A 20,677-nucleotide genomic window follows, 5' to 3' on the forward strand; every position below is an offset into this window, starting at 1 on the left:
TAGATCTTTGTTAATAGTCTGTGAGGGTATTACGGGTAATTATGATAGGGTTCAGCAGAATCTGCTTTGAAACGAAAGAGGAAATGGTTACCTGAGAAGCAATCTTGTAGAGCCCTGAACAGCTCTGGCTTGTTTGTAGGGTTTTCTAAACAAAACCATTCGGCATATAATATCCTTGATACCAACAGTGTATTTTTATCCTCTAAAACTTCTGCATGTAGCAGTCTGGGAGTGTTTGCACTAGAACGTGAGAGGGCATCCCACGAGGGGGAGGCAAGCAATTTATTTTTTCATAATTTTAGAGACCCTTTGTTTTTGTGCTGACCATTGAGATACTTCAAAGGGAATACAGGACTACAGTAAGTACAGTGGTGCTACAAAAGCAGTAAGAAAGTGGAGAAAAACATGAAAAATCTTTATTTTCAGGGCTTACATAAGCAAATGTTAAACATATACTACGACTGGTCCCATCTTTTGTCAGTGGCAGGGTCTGGAGGACAGAACTACAGTGGTGGAATAAATAATGGCAACTCGTAACTGCCAGGTTCTCTCAAGGTGTTGAAAATTAGACCAGAAATTGTTGAAATGACTAATAATTGAGTTGGCTACATCCATGTGAAGTTCCACAGGATTGTTAATGGAAAAAAAATGCAGCAGTTTGGCCCCAAGCAGGGTTGAGGCTAATCTGATTGTTCTGGCTGCCCAGGAAGTGAAGGAATTCATGCAGGGAGTAAATGAGAAGGAAACAAGAAGGAATTAGGTTAATTCCTGGGACTCTGATCACCATATTACGTAAAGAAAAAAGTACTGGAAGGATTCTAGGAGGAGGAGGTATAATCAAAGGCGTTCTAAACTAGCAAGTATTTTGTCAGAAGGAAACGCCTGTGTGTAGCCTTCCAAGATGCTTAACATCACAACTCTCTCCGGTTTATAAGAGCTGAGAGAGCTGGGGGCTGACAGTCAGCAGGTGCGGAGATGGAGAAAAACATGTTTAGTAATCTGATGGAAAGAGTTTTCCCAGGGTATTTGCAGTTAGCATCTGAGTTCATGTTGCCTCAGGTACTCTATTCCTTTTTATCAATGACGCTTGAATCCGCTAGTTTAGCGGACATCCAAGGATAAACACGAAATATTAGGAAAATATTGGTCTGTTTTTTTGGAGAGCATGCTTGTGATTTTGGAGGGGTATTGTACGGTATTGTACAGATGTCTCCTTGGTGGCGTTGTAGACTAATGTGGGCTGTAAAGCACTCTTGCACAGAGCACATGATGAACAAATATTCTTACATCTGTTCTACTTACTACCCTGTGATACTATTTTTTGCAAGACTCTAGAAGGGAAAAGAAAATATATTCTATGGTAGCAAGGACTGACAATAAATATTCCTCAAAAATCATCATAGTGCCCTGGCACTGTTTACACAAAAGTATTTAGGGTAAAAATGAGCTCCCTGACTATTAGTAGCAAAAATAATCTAACAAGATATTTCCTGCACTATATACAACATGTAAGCACAATAAGGCTTTAGCATTTTGTAACATTGGCCAGCCTCATAATTAGTATGTGCTTACTTAGCTTGCTTATGTATGATAAAGAATCAGATAATTACAGCTAAATTGGTGAGTATTTTGCTTTTAACTGATTTGGAAGCAGAATGGCCTCTGAAATATCTTTCAGGTAGAGAGTGTTCTTTAACTGTTATTTAAACAGGCTTACTTGGGTCTCTTCTGCTTCCCTTGTATTAAGTTTAAACACTTTCCTTCTCCTATTCAGAATTAATTCACCAAGAACTGCTGCATTTGAAACTACATTAATTATTTCCCCTTTCCCCCCCAAACTTTTTGTTTTCTTTTGTTAGTGAAATCTCCATGCACAAAGATTGTGTTATTCTAGAGACTGCTCTATAGGAAGCAAAGGATATTTTCTGTTTGAAAATGGAAACTATATGGCAGTTTGTTACCCTTGGTCTTCCAACTTCTTCAGATTTCTGCAGGGTAAGGTTATATTTTGAAGATCGAACACGTTCCACTATTTGAGCAAGCATTTAGTCCGATACTGATTTAAATTTTACTGATTAATTACAGAGGATAACCATTCTTTAGAAAATTGAGCCTAATGAAGCTGCATTTCCTTCTCTGGAGAAGCAGAAAAAAGTTCAATCTACAGCTTCAGGATTTCCGGGTGTGAGATGGCTTTTTGGAGTCCGGCAGCCTGATTCTCAATTACATGAGCAGCCCTTTGCACTGCTCTAACAAGATTTATATCCAATATATTCATTGTTCATTTTACTTATCTGAAACTTTTTTTCAGAAAAAGAGGATATAACTTCCTTTTCCCTTCCTACAAAAATGCAGAGACTCCTCTCTGTTCATGCAGTATTTTCTTTGACTTCTAGAAAAATAGAAATTTTTAATTTATGTACAGTTTCTGTTACAAATGCTGTAATTGCTTTCATTCAATTATAAATAATCCATAGAAAACTCATTCAGAAAAGCAGAGTGCTCCTAGTAATTTTCATTTATCCTGAGGCAGCCTTAATGCACCTGCCCTCTTAGGAAATACTTGATATTTTTTAATAAGCAATATGGCTAAAAATAAGAGTTCTTTTTTAGCTTGCTTGCCTGCCTGGATGATAAGGAATTATGGAAAGTTGCATTGTTTTCTTTAAAATGGGAAGAGGTGAAGTAAACCAATAACCTGCTTCGTGTGCTTTGCTCAGCTGAAGTGTGTTCAATCATTATAAAGCTTAGAAAAAAAAAAAAAAAAAAAAGCCCTAGTTGTATGAAGAATGCATAACTTCGAGACTGGCCTCTGGCGATCTCTTCCATTACAGCCAAGAGAACTGTCTGATTTGGCAGGACAGCGTGTGTGAGAGGTCACCTTTAAGATGTTAGTAATCTCTCCTAGGAGTCCTCCAGCACGTGCAGCACCGTTTGCTCAGGGACACGGGCTTGCATCCAGCTTGCTTATGCTAACGGGGCCAGCCGCGGTCTGCAGCATCAGCAGCCACCCTCGTTGCTTGCTGGTTTGTCTGCTGGAACCGACTTGGCTTTCAGGTTGGTAGGAGCCCCGGCTGCTGCTAGGTGCCAGGGACGCACACCGAGTTTGTTCACCCTTCCTGTTGGTTTTGGCTTTCTGTTCTTTCTTTTGCATTTTAAAGCTGGTCTCGCTTTTTCATTTTTTCAGTCTACCATGTTGCCATATTTCAGCCTCTGTATTTATGCATTGTTCCTGTGGTTTTTAGTTTATTGCAAGGTGGAAGTAAAATACTTCCAACTAAAATGTGGGGAGGTGGAAAAACAGTGTTGGAAAGTGTACTGTCAGCTGGCGTTGCAAGAAGTGTGCACTCAAGGATCCTGAATGTATCCCGGTGCAATGGGCATGGGCTTCCCTGGAGCTTGGTCGCCTTGCTTCCAGAGTAGCCTGCTTTTCCCTCATGTAGGAGCCAGATCTGAAAGGAAAGATGGTCTGTGGGGTGGGCTGTTGGCTGGAAAGGCAGGAGGTTTGGAGACTCGGATGCAGGTTTCCAGTTGACGTTGGCAGTTCCTGGCTGCCTGCCGCAGCGTTTTTGTTCTGACGTCTGCGGAAAGGCATATATTGCTCTTCTGCACTGGGGGAGTGTTTTGAGGATCAATAGCAAAGCAGTGATTCTTTCATTTACTAGATTGCCTTATGTGTCAGAGATGTTTTTGCCCAAATTGGTGAGCTCTGTCATCCCCAGACCCTTCTGTGCAGCTGATGGGGAAGAAGATTAGGATGGAGCTGCCAATTATGTCTGCTGATCACCCACCCAGGAGCTTTGCAGAACCACAGTATGGCAAAGCACTTGTTCATTGCTTGCTGTGGGATTAGGATAAACAGGGTGGGTATAAACAGAGTGGCAGGAGGTTTGATTAGAGAGGCTTTGCTTTATTTCTGCTATTTTTGTCTTTCTAGTTAACAAAGTTTGTACATCACCAGCAAAACTAGGTATGTCTCTAGATCCCTTCATTTACTTCCTGAGAGAATTTGCCAACTCCGGTGGCCAGCATCAATTGCACAGTTGCAGCGTGATGGGCCCTGGTGCGCCCGTGTATGGTGGGGTGGGTGGGAGTGTGAGCTTTCTGCTATTTCTTTCCAACTCATTTGTTTATGCCCTGTAGGAGATGATGGATTGTCTCTTGTTTACTGTGTGTTTTAGCTTTATGAACTGTGTTCCCTAATGAATATTCAGGAACTCAGTTTGCACAGATAAAACGTTCGTGCAGCCTTTTGACACACAAATAAGTTGTAGGGCTCTGTGCTGAGGTCCTTGTGCAAGATGATCTCCTGGAGGTCTGTTGAGTGCAGGTAAGGATTAGATGGGGGCAGTGCAGTCCTCTTGGTTGGGCTTCCGAAAGTGGTCATTGGTTGCTTGTTCCCCAGAAGTGCACGTGGTAGTCTGGGAGGCTGGCAAGGCCTTCGTGTATCAGTTCCAGTTGTTGAGCTATCTGAGGTTGCCACGCCTGGTGTTTGGTGCTTTTCTTCTCTGTGCCTTAACTTAAAGAGCAATGAGGCCACATGAAAATACTTTCTTAAAACACAAAATTTCTGTCCTGCTAATATTGCTGCATGTCAATGCTCTGCTTATTAAGAGCAAGGAGGAGGCAAGATTTTCAAAGAACAAACATTTTGTAGTCTCTTGACTTGCTCACTTGAGTGCGATAGGCACATAATTACCTTGTGTTCTTTTCAGCACACTTCCCAGATGTTGCACCAGCTATGTCTTCTGCTGTGCTTGTGGCTCCTTGTGGAGCCTCCCTGTGTGGTGGAAAGAAAATGCAATGTGGTGTGTGTTAGCAGGAGTATTTGGGATGTGGGAAGGCATATATTCCTGAGACTCGTTCCTTCTGCTGCGTGAATCTGCTTAAAACATATTGTGTGAAGAGAATGTAAACAGCGACAAATCTAATGTTTTCGGAATGGCTGACTGTTTACGGAAGACAAAGGTTTGGTATGTTTTGTTTGGGTTTTTTTTCAGTTTTGGATATTAGTGAAAGCAAAAGCTAATAAAAGGCTTGATAGAGGGGGGATTGTAATATGTAGATGTGATCAGAAATCAGGTGTTAGGAGAAAGCAGAAAGATCTGTGCCTTACCCAATTATCTGCTTGGAAATGAGCATGCTAATTAGGTGAAAGCAATATAGAAAAAATAACCAAAATATATTTAAAAAAATCTCTCATTGTTTTATTACATCCTCATTAATGTTTTTATTTTGAAATTGCTCCTGGTGGTCACAGTACAGTAGTAACACGAAAGAATGCCAAGCTTACAACACTTAGGAAGCAGAAATGCCTTGGCACAAATTTGATTAGACCCATAATGGACAACTGTGGAAGGCTAATGAGGTGCGGAGGCTGATATCAAAGATAACAAAAATAAAATCTTTGCTTTCTGCTGCACATTCACAGCTCAAAAGCTGAGTTATATTTTCTGAGGGCAAAAATGAGCTTGATTATGTCAGAATAGAAGCTAGATAGAAATATTATGAGGGAATGGGGCATTATAAATTTAGATGAATTCTCTGAATGTTTAAGGGGGTAGGGGCAGAAGGATCTGTCACGAATTTGGAAATAACTAAAAAGAGTGATTAAAATATATGGATATATGCAAACTGAATTTATAGTCCAAAATGTACAATTTGCCAGACTTTAATGTAAAATTATACTGGACTCAAACTTTAATAAACTCTGCAGCTTGGGTGTGTGCTACAAGAGTAGATTAAATGTTCTAAAACACACACGGAAGTTTACTGGGATGTTTCAGTACTTCCCTGTTCTTGGGCTTGACTTTGCAGCTCATGAAGCAAGCTGAGAAACTGGGGCCCCACACGTGCTGGGGATTGTGATGGTGGCTGTGTGAAGAGTTGTATCCTCTGAATAGTTTGTTTTCTTCCTTGAGTAGTGCTGTTGGCTTTGCTGTGGAAAATTGAATTCAAACAAAAGAGACTGTCTTTTTGTCCTTTCCTCACTGAGATACTGTATTCAGATTTGTGTACTTAGAGGGAAAACTTGCACTGGTTTTGCCAAACATTGTTATTACTTTTGCTGTTGGCAAACTGTTCTTAAAATCTGTTTGATTTGCACAGGCATTCTAATCATGCTAATGCTTCTAAGGAGGTAACTGTGCTTAAATATTGCATAAGCAGATTTATATTTGGAAAACATTGCTGTTCTGAATGGAGTTATTCTCTTTCACTCACTCAAATGAAAATTCTGGGAGATTGTTTTCCCTACCATTTCTTCTTAACCATATATTTTTTTTCTGATTGACCTAATTGGGTCAGAGACCTCAAGTGATTGTTTACCTTGTTTTCAGTTGCTTTTAAAATATGGCTTAGTATTAAGCTAAATAAGCAGTCAGACTTTTCTGTGTTGCTGACAGGCCCAAACTCCATGACCCTTTAAACTCTCCAGCGCTTCCCTTTGCGCGTGTTGGCTTCAGAAGGGCTACGGCTGCTGCGTAGCCCGCTCTGCGGAGCGGGCCCCTCTGCTCTGCTCCGCTCCGCTCCGCTCCCAAGGCGCCGGGCGTATCGCGTGGGTACTGCCTGTTCTGAGCGGGCAACATCGCGCAGGGGAACACATTTCACAAGGGAAATCAGAGTTGCACTGTCGTCGTAGCGCTTTCGCGTGGTACTCGCAGTCTGGGATGATGTGAGGGCTGCAGCCTAAATAAAGCTGAATAGCTGCTCGGCCTGGTGCATTTTGTGCGCAGCGTGAGCAAATGGCTTGCAGAACTGTTAGTGTATGGGCACATCAGTACAGGTTTCACCATAAAGTGCACATTAGCAGTGGCCAAACTGAGATTATTCAAGCAAGCTTACTTTGGGCATTTCTTAGATGCAGACTGCTTCTCTCTGCAACCGCTCCTCGTTGCAACTTCACCAAACCCAGAACTACATGAAAAGTTCACCCGGCTACGCGGAGTGTGAATTCCCATCCCACAAATCAGTCTGTTATACGCAGTGCGCGTTATTAATGTAGGAAAATGAGAGGGTGTGTAGAGACCTGACACAGCTATTTTGTAATTTGAAGAGATGTAAAGGGAAAGCAGCTGGCCTTGCCTCGCTGCTAGCTCAGAGTTGAGTCCTGCAAAGTCTCCTTCCTGCTTGCAGCGGCCCATCTTCAGCTTGGCAGCGCTCTGCGCTTCTGCGGCCCTCGGTGCTGGTCCAGGGGATCCTCGGTGTTCAGCTGAGATCAGGGCCTTGCACTGCAAAGTGCTGCAGAGGGCCGTGGTGGGAGCCAGCCTCTGCTGTGAACTTCCTTCAGTCTGGGTATGCAGCGCGGGCAGTGTGGAAGAAAGGTGTGTGTGTTGGGGGGGGGGGAGCAGAGATTGAGGCATAAGAAGATGAAATGGCTTCGGAGCTCTAGGGAATCAGTGGCTCAGTGGCAAATGTAACCCATGCCTTCGGAGCCGCTGCTAGGCGGTTTGGCTGCAGGGTGGCCTTTGGCCCAGCTCTGCGTTTTCGGAGCGCTCACGGCAATGCCAGGACACTCTGTCACAGCGATGCTGCCAGCGGTCAGGCACTTTGCAGCCCTCAAGGGATGTCTGTGCTGCAGCACGAGCAAATTCACTCTGAGGTCAGGAAAGGGGAAGAAGAAGAAGGAAGACCTTCTTGTGGGTCATTGAGATTGACTGCTAGTAATATGACAAAAGCAGTATTTGAGTTTTAGCTTGGAGAAAGTAGTTGTTTTGCGGATTAATTCAGCGAAGGCAAGCCTGGCCTAGAATTTGAGATATTTAGCCTGTAGGTGGATATGTCTGTGGATGTTTGTGGGCTTGGAGAAAGTTGGGAGGCAACATCCAATCTGCAAACTCTACAAGCACTGAAAGTGGCTAGTAATTGACTCTTACAATATTCTCATGAAATAGCTGTATGCTGGTGTGTTATCGTGAGAAACCAATTCAGGGAGCTCAAGGATTTTGTTCAGTGATATATCGAAAAAAAGAGACAACTAGAAATCAAGATTTTTTCGTAACTCATACTGCACTCCAGTGACATCTAATTTTTAGAAAGATCTGCAGATAGTCTTCTAATATCCTTTACAGACACGTATGACCCAGCTTTGTGCATGTCCGTAACCGATTAGAAGTTGCAAAGCTTTGTTTAATTGCCATTTAGCTGAAACAAATAGTGCCTGCTAGGAAGTGGGATATAGTACCTTTGGCACTAAAAAAACAAGCTATGGAGCTACTTGCTGGGTTCACTCTAAGGGTAGAGAGGGGCACCTGCCTGTGAAAGAACATACTGGTGTTTCCTGAAATGCCCACATTCCTGCTCTGAGCTTGGGCCAGAACTTCCAGAGGGAGGGAAAAAAAAAATGGAAAGAAAATGAAAATATTGCCCAGAAAATCCTGGTAGGAATTCAGCGATTAATGGAAGAATCAGGGAAAATAATTTCAGCTTTCTGAAATTGTGAGGAATGGAAAAGAGAAAACAATCCTGAAAAATAAGCAATGTTGTTAAAACGGTCAACTTCAAGAAACTAAAAGCTTAGTCAGGGAAAAGACTGCCAAGCTTACAGCAGCAAGAGACTGAAGCCCGGTAACCTTGCAAATTTGAAAAGGAAATGGCCGTACTATGAGCAAAGAACTGTGCTGAGTGAGCTCACAGCAACAAAGAGTTGCTGCCAGCCAGTAATGAACTACTTGATTAAAGAGATCGAGCAGTATCATAAAACACTCCTGGAGACTTTGGAGAACACTTGGAGCTGAACTCAGGTGCTTCCTTCCTTCCTGCAAGTTTTCCAGTTCAAATGATCAACGCCAGCTGTCAATGAGTGTGCGAACTCTACTTAGCAGAGGTTAAAGCCCTGAATTTTATTCCTTGTGGTTAAATTGCTGGAAACAACTGTAAAAAACACAAGCAAAGCTATGTTTGAGCAATATTTGCTGTAGAAGAGTTGCTTAAAATGTGATTTTGCTTTTTCAAAGTATGTGTTACCAGGAAACCTCCTTTAAAACCAGAAAATGGAGGAAATGCATGACTATGATGAGGTGTTTGTAGACGGTCCTGAAGGAGCCAGAATTGTCACCTATTGAAGCTCTGCGTTTTACTAGTGTGTCTTGCAGGCATGATTCTGAATGACATAGAATAATTCATGTTGGAAGAGTGACCTCCTACGTTTTGTTCTAATGAACTAAAGTTATGTGAATGTTCACCAGATCTGAATCATTTGGGAGTCCGGACAGGAGAAGCCCTTTTAGAAACTCCCTGGTGAACTGCCTTTAGGCAGTTCCTCGTTGCAGTGTAATGCAAAGTCTATTTTGGTGCAAAAGGTAGAAGAATGATCTTCACAGTGGAGAAAGATATTTGTATATGTTGGCATTAAAATTTTGTTTATTGCTCTTTGGCTATATTCTTGTTAAAGTATTGGTCTGTTCGTGTGGTCAGTCAGGAATGACTTTCTCAAAAATGTGCTATGCAACTATGTGCTTATAATTCACTGAATTTCATTGAGTGTGAGCATCTAATTCTTGTAGGCAGCTTTATAAATCTTGCTATGTGCTATATGCTTGATTTAGAAGCATTTTGACACTTGAGTACTATAGAGATATTTCTGGAAATAATTATCTAAACTGATTAATGCATTTGCCTCGTTCCCATCTGTTACAAAAGTCCTGTGGAGAATTAAAGTTTGCGTAGCCTTGAACAGTTTTTTAAGGAGCTGCAGGGAACTTTCTGGCCAGCAGTGGTTAATGAGAGGTCTCTTCAGGCAGGTGTTTGGATATTGAGGAGCAGTCTGGTTTCCTGGTGTTAAGGATCATCTCATCTGTAGCGATGGAACTGCTTGATAATTGATATTTACCCAGGAATCACTGTCACTACAAACTCAGTTAAAATGAAATACGTATTTCCAGTGTCTAAACTATTACAAATTTGTGCAGGAGTAAAAATCATCATATAGTTATAGTCAAACTGATTCTAAGAGATACAGTCACTGGGATTTATCCAGCTGTTGTTGTTTTTGGCTAAAAGCGCAGCCAAGAGTTTGGTTTTACATAAACTGTATAGCCTTAAGCTTGCTTTTGCAAAATGGATCCATGTGGATATGCATGTTGCTCTTATACCTGAATGCAGCACAGCCTTCCACTGAAGGTGGTACCTTACCTCCCAGCTGGCTGCTGACTTGCTGGTAGTGCATAACTAAACTATTTACAAGTTGTTAATCTGTATTGAGGTAAAAAGCTCTTTTCTGCCTGACAGAGCAATGTTCAAGCTGTATTTTCCATTCCCTAAATTTTATAATTCGTCTGAACATGTAACCTGAAAATTGTATGTTAAATAATCAAAATAATGGGATTGATGAATGTGACTTCTTACCAGCTTTTGATTTGAGAGCAGCTCTGACTGTGATTGAGCATTTTGGGAATGACAGTGGTTTGGGATTCCTGATTTCTGGCGGAGACTTAAGGTCTTTCAGAGAGATCCAGACACCACCCTTTCTTTCATTTACAGTTAGAAATACTTGTTTGACCTACTTCTATTGAGTAAGTTTTTGTGGAAAACATGTCAGAGGTGTGTGGGAAAATCCCTGGCAATGCTGTTATGCTAGTATATAGTTGAGTGTTTACAGCAGATTTTGCATGCTTGTTAGTTCAGTGCAGGTACAATTCTGTATGATTCTGATGTTAAAGCTAAGTAGCACAGGCATATCTTCTAATGGACAGCGTACTGCTGCTAAGCCATCCAAATGCAGACAGAAATGATAGGTTCATTGAGAGCTGAGAAACAGTCATCTATGTTCGGAGCAAGAAAATTAAATGATGTGGTAAAAAAATTATTATTTGTTATTCGATCTGTCTTATGCTTACCATCTTAGTTCGGGAGATGTACCATTTTTAAAAAGGTGTGATAGATTTTTGAAAGGTACCTTTTATTAGTTTCTTTGTTACTTTCTTTTAAATACATTTAACAAAAAGGATGATATGCCATTTTACCTTAACTCTAAATATGTCTTTAAAAACTGCACAATTGATAAAACAAGTGTCCTTGGTCACTGAAGGAGCATTAATCCTGCCCCCTTTCTGAGGGCAAAACACTAACAAAGGTGTGCACAAGCATATGTGCTCACTTGCACATATGCATGCATGCTGTTCTTCACTCCTTCAAACAAATGAAGCTGTTTTTTGTAGGTTGACTGTCAACTCAGTTCTAAAAGGCTCTTTCAGGTTGCCTTTTTATTCTTTGATAAGAATGAACTTACCAGTTCCATAATTGCTTTGACTTTAGTTTTCCGCTCTGAGGGCTATGTATTTGTATGATATAACCAAATTTTTCTAGACAGCTGCTTTGTTACGTTTTGTTTGCCAAAGTGAGGCTCCCAAATTTTTCAGCCCCTTTCAGTTCCTAGAGAATTAGTTCCTAGGAACTACAAAATCAAGCATAATATCTGTGAAAAGCAAAACCCAGAGGCCTAACTAGTGTAAAATATGTGGTTGGACTGACTCTTCCCTCCGCTGAAGTTACAAGCGCTGAAAGGTATACCCTAAGTCACAGTGTCTGTTCTGGTTTTGCCTTGCTGCTGTGTGAGGAGGAGAGTGGGCCCGTGTGTATCCGACTGCAGGGTATGAGCAACAGAACGAAGTGCTACCAAAATCACAAGCGTAAGCCTGCCAGGGTAGCACACTAATAATTTCCCAGAGCTAGTGTTGTCAGTGAGTGCTCTGTGTCTTTCTTGGAACGTGGTTCTGGTGTCAACACTTCACTGTTACTACAATTAAAAGTTGAAGGACATAAATATGGTAAGAGTCCAGGATTTTGCTTGAAGCACAGCAGTGAGCAAGACGGTCAATGCTTGGGATAATATTTATGGAAATGATGATACCGGAGATGACAAATGATGTGTCCAGTGTTTCAAAAACAGTTGCGTACGCTTTATTCATTCTTTCCATTTAGCTCTTTTTATTCTATTCTGTGTACCTATTGTAAGCTTCCACACGTTTTGCAAGTCATCTACTGAAATTGAGTGTTATTTTCTTTTGCAAAATCAATTTAAACTAAAAAGAAAGATTAGATATGCAGGGTTTTTATGGACCTCTCTGTGCTGCAGTTTATTAAATATAATGGATTTCTGTAGCTGCAGTCCTTTGGAATTTTGGCACTTTTGTTTGTTGTGGTTAATTGTTGGTCTTATAAATTAACAAGGCATCAGACAATGAAGTTGGAGTGTTGCTGGGTTGGGGTCCAGTCCCTGGTAAAAAAAAAAAAAAAAAAAAAAATGCAGCTCTAGCATATTGGCAGCTAGACTGCTTGTTATTCATTGTAAGGCGTCTAGCTATGGGAGTGTTAGATGTTTGACAGCATTGAATAGATTCCAGTCAGCCATACAAACTACCTCCAGTGAAGTGGAAAGGACCATAAAATTGTTTTAGCAACAGCTAATTCTCTTGAGTCTTTTAAGGCTTTTTTTTCTTTCTTTCTTCTTTCCTTTTCTCTTTCTTTCCTTTTCTTAACTGTTTGGTTGCTGGAGGAGGATTTGCCCGTTTAAACAGTAAATGTTCCCAAATTGATTTCATGTTTTAAGATTAAGGATGTAGAGTTTTAACTAATTTCACATTTAATGTAGTTTAGACTTTGAAAAAAAAAAGAATATAGTTTAACAGTACTGTGTTTGAATAGAAAAGATGAAATATAAAGACACTTAGAGCACTGGAGTTTAAAAAGTGATATTTCAACAAATAACTTTTAGTCTTATGTATTCCAAGAAGTCATCTGAGTGCTAGTCTACTCTAATAGGTATCCAGCTTCTTGTTTCTGCTCATCTTTTAGCTGTTGAAATACAAGCAGCTTGTTCTCATCTTTTCTTTTTGGATTTCTGACTAGGGATATGCATTGATTCCTCTACCTTTCCTTACCTGAGTCAGTTTAGCTCTTGAATAGCTTACACTGTGGATCCAGTGTTTGAAAGGAATGTACAAGTGTTCTTGTCTGTCTCAGACTCACGGAGAATCACAGAATGGTTGAGTTTGGAAGGGACCTCTGGAGATTATGTAGTTCAATCCCCCTGCTCAAGCAGGGTCACCTACAGCACATTGCCCAGAACCCTGTCCAGATGGCTTTTTGAATGCCTCCAAGGAAGGAAACTACACAATCTCTCTGGACAACCTGTTCCAGTGCTCTGTCACCCTCACAGTAAAGAAGTCTTTCCTCATATTTAGATGGAACTCCTGATGTTTGCGTTTCAGCTTGTACCTGCTGTCTTCTGTGTGCCCACTGCCTCTTGTCCTGTTGCTGGACACCACTGAAAAGAGTCTGGCCCCATTCTCCTGACCCCCTCCCTTAAGGTACTTACACACTCACTGATAAGATTTCCCCCATCAGTCGTCTTCCCCAGGCTGAACAGGCCCAGCTTCCGCAGCCTTTCCTTATAGGGGAGATGCTCCAGTCCCTTCATCATCTTAGTAGCCCTTTGCCAGACTCCCTCCAGTAGTGCTGTACCTCTCTTGCACTGGGGAGCCCAGAACTGGCACAGTACTCCAGGTGCAGCCCTGGCAGGGCTGAGTAGAGGGGCAGGATCACCTCCCTTGACCTGCTGGTAACACTCTTGCTAATGCACCCCAGGATAAGATCAGCCTTCTTGGCTGCAAGTGCATTTTGCTGACTCATGGTCAACTTGTCTGCTAGGACTCCCAGGCCCTTCTCTGCAGAGCTTGTTTTACTTGTTTTAAAGTAAATTTTATTTTTCTAGTCTCTCTGCAGGAATTATTTACCTCATAGAATTGTTCTCTACTTCTCCTTTGTGCTATGAGAAACAAAGAAGGAAAGCTGAAATGATGTGTATGAGGAGAGGAGTAATGATATGTTTTGGTTATTGAGCTGCTTGCACCTGCATCTAGAGGAGACCTGACTTTTCATTCAGATGCTCCAGTTTGAGGGAGAAAGGCGAGGACTTTCCAAGACTGTACCCCTGACATGGAGCAGCCAAATGTTCCCTACAGCCACAGAAGTGCGCAGAGCAAGCATCTTTTCTCTTAAGTAATCCCTTTCTTGTAAAGGGACTCTGCTCAGAGGAGATTCACATCTTCCTGTGAAAAGTCTTCAAGGGATAGGTTATCCAACTCAAGTATTGGTGTATCTATGTGACTTTCTGGAGATACCTTAAATGACCTGATTTTCAAGTCAGGAGAGGGCCTAAGTATTTTATGATAGTGCTATGTTTTGTCTGAGCTACTCACAGTCACTAGAAACATTTCAAAAGCTTGTCTTTTAAAATGGCAAGAACTTCAAAATGGTATTCTCTTTAACTCTGGTAAAAGTGACTCCAAATTCTATTTCTTTACAAACCTGTTCTGTTCTGAATTACCCCATCCCCTGTAGTCTTTTTCTGGGCAACCAGGTAGTTTAGATACTTTCTAAGCAAATTTCATCTTGCTGTCACATTACAGACTTAAAACACATAGGCTGGTGAGTTGCAACAACATGTGAATCCTCCATTTCCCAGACATGGACCTAGCAGCCACTGCATTCCCCAGAGGATATTTATTAGTGGAAAAGTTAATGTGGAGGGATGATAGTGGAAAGAGAAGGAAAGATATATGATACTTAAAATATCATGCAAATATGTTCTAGTCTCTACTTTCTTCTGTGTAATATTAGGCAGTGTATAAAACTACATAGATGTGTAAGCTTTTTTAAAGCTTTTGGCAGATAGTGTGAAGTATGAAAATAAGTGTGTGCCTTGTTAGACAACTATCATGATATATCAGAATCTAGAAGTCAACTGAAGTTGTATGTGTTTAAAAATAGGATGTTTAGTAATCTTTGTGTAGTGTTTAATGCCACAAGTGTGGTGTTGGGTTTTTGTTGTTTTAGTAGTAGAACTGTATGGTGTGGTGGCATACCTTGTGGAGGCAGATCACGTTAAGGATATGCCCTGTGGTTCTTTGTAGACTTCCTGGCAAATACTGAGAAGTCCGCAGAGACCTGTGGAAAGCAGTGTTAGGATTGCAACTTGGAAGATGAGTGTATGACCTTTAATGGCTCTAGATACTGAGCAATTGACTGAGAAATATGGCAGCCCTGTCTAGCAGAAACAATTGGAAATTATTATGTACAGGAAGTGGATTTAAAGAGCAGAAGCTTGTTTAGGTAGTGAAGAAGGAAGCTGAGTGTTTTCATCTATTATGTGTGTGCTTACAGAAGGATACTTCAGTTTGCTCACATGGTGCCTAAGCAGATATGTTCAAAGAAGTGCCCGTATTTAGAGAATCCTTTGGTCCTTTTCAGAAGGACTTGTTATGCTTTCAGTCTTTGGTTTTCTTTATAATTTAATAAATACATTTTTGTGAAGAGCTTCATTTGGTAGGATATCCCTGTCTAACGTGCTTTAGGTGACCCTGCTGAGCAGGGAGGTTTGACTAGAAGATCTCCAGAGGTCCCTTCCAACCTTACTGATTCTGTGATTTTATGATAGTTTGTTTTGAATCACTATTGTTACTTCAATATATGGAGTTTACTGTTTGGTCTAATTTTATTCTAAATATACTTGATAAATCATTCTAAATCCTTTGTTTTTTCTTTTAAATAAGCAAATGTAACATTGCTTCCTTCTGTTGAAGCAGATGGAGGTAATCTTACACTTCTGTAGCTTTTTCTACCTGCTATGACACTTTTCTGATTGTTCTTTATAAAATGCCAGACCAGGAATCTAGAGAGCCTGGCTAAATGAATTTTTACCTAGGGTCCTGCAAGTTGGAACTCATGTTGCCTATGGCAAACTCGGGAACGGAAGATCAAAAAGGAGTGACAGTGAAGCAATTCAAAGGATGAGAGGAGAGCAGAAGAAATAGCTTAGACTACAGGGCCAGCTTTTCTAGGGAATGGAAGATTGAAGTAAACAATTAAGGTAGACTTTGAGAAAAACAGATCATCTGAACAAAGCCGTGATTTCCAATAGGAATTCATCACTTATGTTTCTGAATTCTGATGGGCAGTGATGGAAGAAGAGGGAAAAGATTCCAAAGGACTGACATAGTGATTAGAAGGAGTAGAGGAAATACTGCAATATTCCAAATGAAGCAACAACTGAAAAGAAATACTCAAAAAATATAAGATGAAAGGACTGATTGTAGGGGGGGAAATAGTACATGGATCTTATTGTGTTTAAAAAAAAAAACCCCCACAAACATATCACAGTTAAGATGAGGTAAGTAGTGGTTTGGGGAGAACTAATTTTGCAAAGAAAGACAGAAAAAAGCTAAACAAATAGCAAGATGACTTCAAAAGAACGTGAAGCGGGAGGAAGACAAGATAACAAAGAAGATACGTAAGAAATTGAGGCAAAAGACATGTAAAAGAGCTAGAAAAACAATTATAGGAAAAGAAACTTACCTGAAGAATCAAAGAATGAGAACATGCTTTAAGACAGAAGGAACAGAAATAGACTGTATGGCAAGTATCAACTTTTGGCACAGGACTGGCTGGCCTTACCAGGCACTAAGCAACACAGGCTGATTTCCTAGGGCTTAGAAAATGCAGATCTGGTGCAATATGAGTATCATGAGTGGGGCCCAGAAGTAGTATGGGCATGTTTATAGGTCTTCTCAACCAGGCTTAGCAATTTGAGTTGTGTCACATAAAGTCAGCTGGATCTGGATGAAAGCTTTTAAGTCTGCATGGTGCTGTAGTTGGCTGTCTGAGTTTCCCAAGGCAGAGTTATACCCCATTTTTTCTTCTGCCGTGGTTGCACTTTGGTAGTTTCCCTTAGTGCTGTGGGGCTGCAGCATTATGGTTTTCTGGTCAGGCTAAAGACATTCTGTTTGGGTCTTCAGTACTCCTTGCGGGAGATGGTGTTGCATCAGCTAACTGCCAGGATGGACAGCCTTCTCTGAGATTATCTTTCAGGGATTGTATTCTTGCTTCTCATCTCCCTATTCCCCACCATCCCCTCGTAGCTTCAGTGGCCTTTCAGTTTCCCCAGCTCCATCCTCCCTGCCAACTTTCTTGCTTTGATTCTGCTATTTCAAGGTAGTCTAGGTCTATTTTGCCTATGCTAAAGGAGACTTGGATTGACTAATCTAGCTGTGGGTTTGTCCTGAAAGTTAGTCTAAACTCTTTGGGTGCGTAGTTGTCTATTGCTAATAGTTAAGGAATGGCCAGTGTGTGTGGATGGCAGCGCACGCTACTCCTGTTCTTGCACACTCATGGCAGCAGCAGTAACCAGTTGTGATCTTTAGAGCCTTTTTTTTTCCCCTGCTTGCCTTTGCCCTGCCTGTTCTTCCTTTAATCAGTTCAAAGTGTTTTACAAAAGTGCTTTTTGCAAGGCATGCAATGCATTACTGTTACGACCTCTTGTCATTAAGTACATATAATCTGTACTACTTCTGTTGACTAAGCTAGTCCAAAATATTCCCTCATTTCTGAGACTTCATCTGTAATGGAACTGAGAACATGTTCCACTGCAGGCTCAGGCGGGAAGCTGCTCCACTGATACACTTTGAATTTCAATGATTTTCATGATCGTTATTTGAACTAACATTTCTGTGTGGTTTGAATGTAAAAGAGAATGGCTTGTTCATCTGAGTTAAATATGAAAACACATAATCAATCCACAATTCCATTTTGAGAGCATATTTGGTGACCTATGATTTTCTTCTCATAAGAAATCTAAAATGCTTTTTGAAGTCATTGTCTTATCTTCTTCCTCAGTGCATATGAACCCATGGATATTTTTCATTGTGGCTATACAGCACAACTATGCTTTTTTTCTCTTAACCCGTGGACTCCCAAGCAGTTGTATTAAAAACAGTGAAGTCAGCAGTTTTTTCAGAGCTGGTTAAGCATAAGTCATTTTATGTTCATAACTGAAACGTGAATCTTTTAGTATGGAAATTCATGGCAGTACTGTAAAGCGGTCAAAGAATGTGAAACTGCTGAGGGGCCAGGTTCCAGCTAGTGAAAGTCTTCTAAATTTAAGCAGAGTAAAGCCTTTTTATGCTGTTTGAGGGTTTAGTCCGTGTAGTTCACTTGCTCATCTTTATGTACGTTTAACCCTTCTAACTTTTATTATCAAATTACAAGTGCCTGGGTTAAGCATGAAGAAATATGCAGAGTGAGCTTTGGCATTGTGAGGCAGGCCTGGGAAAAAATCTGCTGAATTCCCAGCCCTACTTATTGTAGAAATGATTCCTCTGTGTCACATTCAAATCACAGTGCTAGTGCTGATGGAATATTTTGATGTATATGCCAAACCTAACTGATGGATGTTCAGAAATAGATATGTGCCCTGAACTGAATTTTTGTCCTTCGCAGCTTTTTGCAGAAATGGAAGCAAGCTGCCTTCTGTTCTGTCTCAGTAGGTTTATATTTTCAAGGGTCTAAATGCATGGAAAAAGGATGAATAGACTTTAGGAGAAGTTGTCAGACTCAGACTTTTAAGTCAATATTTGTCGTGTATGTAAAATATGCCCCATTTCATTGTCTACAGTGGAATCGGTGATAGACCAGAGGGACTGAGAATGGCAGACCTATTTTCTGTACAAAAAACATAACAGATGTTTTGTTTTCCTTTTCTAGTTCTCAGATGGTTTGCCACGGGGTTCAGTTCATGGGGTTGAAAGCTGGATGTTTTTCACAGCTAGTACAGAACCTACTGTGTGGAATCACACAGTGTTAGAGCTGGAATAGATCCCAAGAGACCATCTAGTCTAGCTCCTCCTGCTCTAAGGCAGGATCTACTGTTTTGTTGTTGATACCTAATAGACTACTGTAGTACTCTACTGGAGATCTGTTGACAAATAAAAATAACCAGGAAGAAGTTAATTCCTCTTGTATTTCTGCCTATGCTTATTGCATCCTTCTCTTCCAGTACATATATGTAATTTTGACAATCTGACTTAAAATAAATGACAGAGCTGATAACATCACTTATATTGTTTTTCACTTTATATAAACAGTTTGCACATACGTACAATCCTTCCCTTTGACGCTTCTAGTCAGGTGGTTGGTTTCATCTCTTTATAATACTTTTTCTTCTTAGAAGTAGCTTATTAACTTCTGTAATACTGCTCTGGATTTTTGGAAACTGCATGGTATATTAGCTGCTTAATGCTACAATGCCACTGTAATCCAGAACAGGCTTAACTCTGAAGATGTAGAAGCAAAGTAGGAGTCAAGAGGACTGAAGAAAAGTGGTGAGCTGAGAAAGAATGGAAGAGTGAGGATCCGTTTCTATCAATTTTTTGCTTTTCTGAGAAAAGTGAAGAGTTCAGTCTAAAAATAGATAAGTGAAAGATGAAAACACTTTTGTATTGCTGAAGTCTGAGAGAGACTAGTGAGAGACTGAGACAACCATAGGTCTGTGATACTACAGTAACAGAACAGCTAAGAGTGGTCTGAGGCACAGTGGGGCGGCAGTGAAAGAGATCAGCCTGTATGTTCTTCTGTTGAAGAACTGGAATGTAACCCTGGAAAATACAGGAGAAGAAAGAGAAATCATGTCCTTATTGGGAAGGAGTTGCGTTTTTTTTTTCTCCACTAAAACTACTTTCCACTTTTTAACAGCTATTACAAATGCTTGTCATAAAACTGTAATAAAGTTCATTCTAAAAAGTAATGTATTAATCATAAATAGGTGCTGGTATCTCCTGCTCTGAAGTTGCATAGTTGTGAAATACTACATGTTACTTTGATGTCTTAATTTCTGACATATCAAAAATTGGCTAGATCCACCCTGACTCTCCCCCTAATTTTTCCTGTAGTAATTTTATGAGAGAAATAATGAGAGTTGATTTTCTCATTTTACCATAAACAACTTTAAATTGCAAATTATTCAAGTAGAATGATTATTGATTTTTTTTTTTCTTGATTTATCTGCAGGTTGCATTGCAGTCTTGGTGTTATACAGACATACCTAAAAGTTTTAAACAAAAGCTCCTCCAGGCTTGTGAGACCACAGAAAAATGGTGTTTCCGAAAAGGATTCGTTTGCTGCATGCCTCTGCAGGGCCATTTACAGTTCTTAGTGTGAAACAGTAGCATTCCTGAATCACTTAAAATTTTTTGTTGCTTTTGTATGTTTTTTTTTGGTGGCAGCAGTTGCTGAAATAAGATGAATAAAGTTTTAATCAGTATTGTACGTAAAATTACGTCTAGATGAAAACTTTCTTCCTTTACATTTGATAGGGGAGCTCACCTGACAGTTTCAAGGTTTGGAGATTATGTTCTCTTTGGATTCATTAACTGCAGAGTTACCATTCTGGACCGTCCCTCCTTCAGTCACATGGCAGGAGAAAGCACTGCTGGGATGTATTAGCAGTTCGAGTAAAAGCCTTGCCATCTTGCCAAGTGGTAGAAGTCCTCTACTTGCATTTCCCTTGCTACAGAAGAACTTTTCAAAGAGCCGTAACAGTCCCTTACAAGATCAGTAATTCCACCGTCCTGCTTTAGAAGGAGCCCAAGGTTACTGACAGTCATGCTTTTCCCTCCCAGTACACAGTAGACAGATTTTTCCTTTCTATCAATTCCAGTAGTACTCGGGCTTTGTGTGGCATTATTATAGTTGCAGTATATGTTGGGACGGTTTTGGTTCCCCAGCATGGAATGTATCAGAACGCATCTGGATTAGCGTGTGAGATGTAGTTCACTGCTTGAACATTTTCCATAGGCTTCAGGTAGGCTTGGGCTTTTTTCTCTTTATCTTTCTCCCCAAGAGAGCA

The 20,677-nt window shown here is 40.6% G+C and overlaps 1 protein-coding gene across 1 annotated transcript in view; it reads left to right on the forward strand.

The window, feature by feature from the left end:
- LOC134144112 (glypican-5-like) overlaps positions 1-20,677 on the forward strand; it is a 364,398-nt gene that overhangs the window by 79,589 nt on the left and 264,132 nt on the right. The gene's annotated exons all lie outside the window — the stretch shown is intronic.

This window comes from Rhea pennata, chromosome 9, assembly GCF_028389875.1.
Source record: "Rhea pennata isolate bPtePen1 chromosome 9, bPtePen1.pri, whole genome shotgun sequence".
NCBI lineage: Eukaryota > Metazoa > Chordata > Aves > Rheiformes > Rheidae > Rhea > Rhea pennata.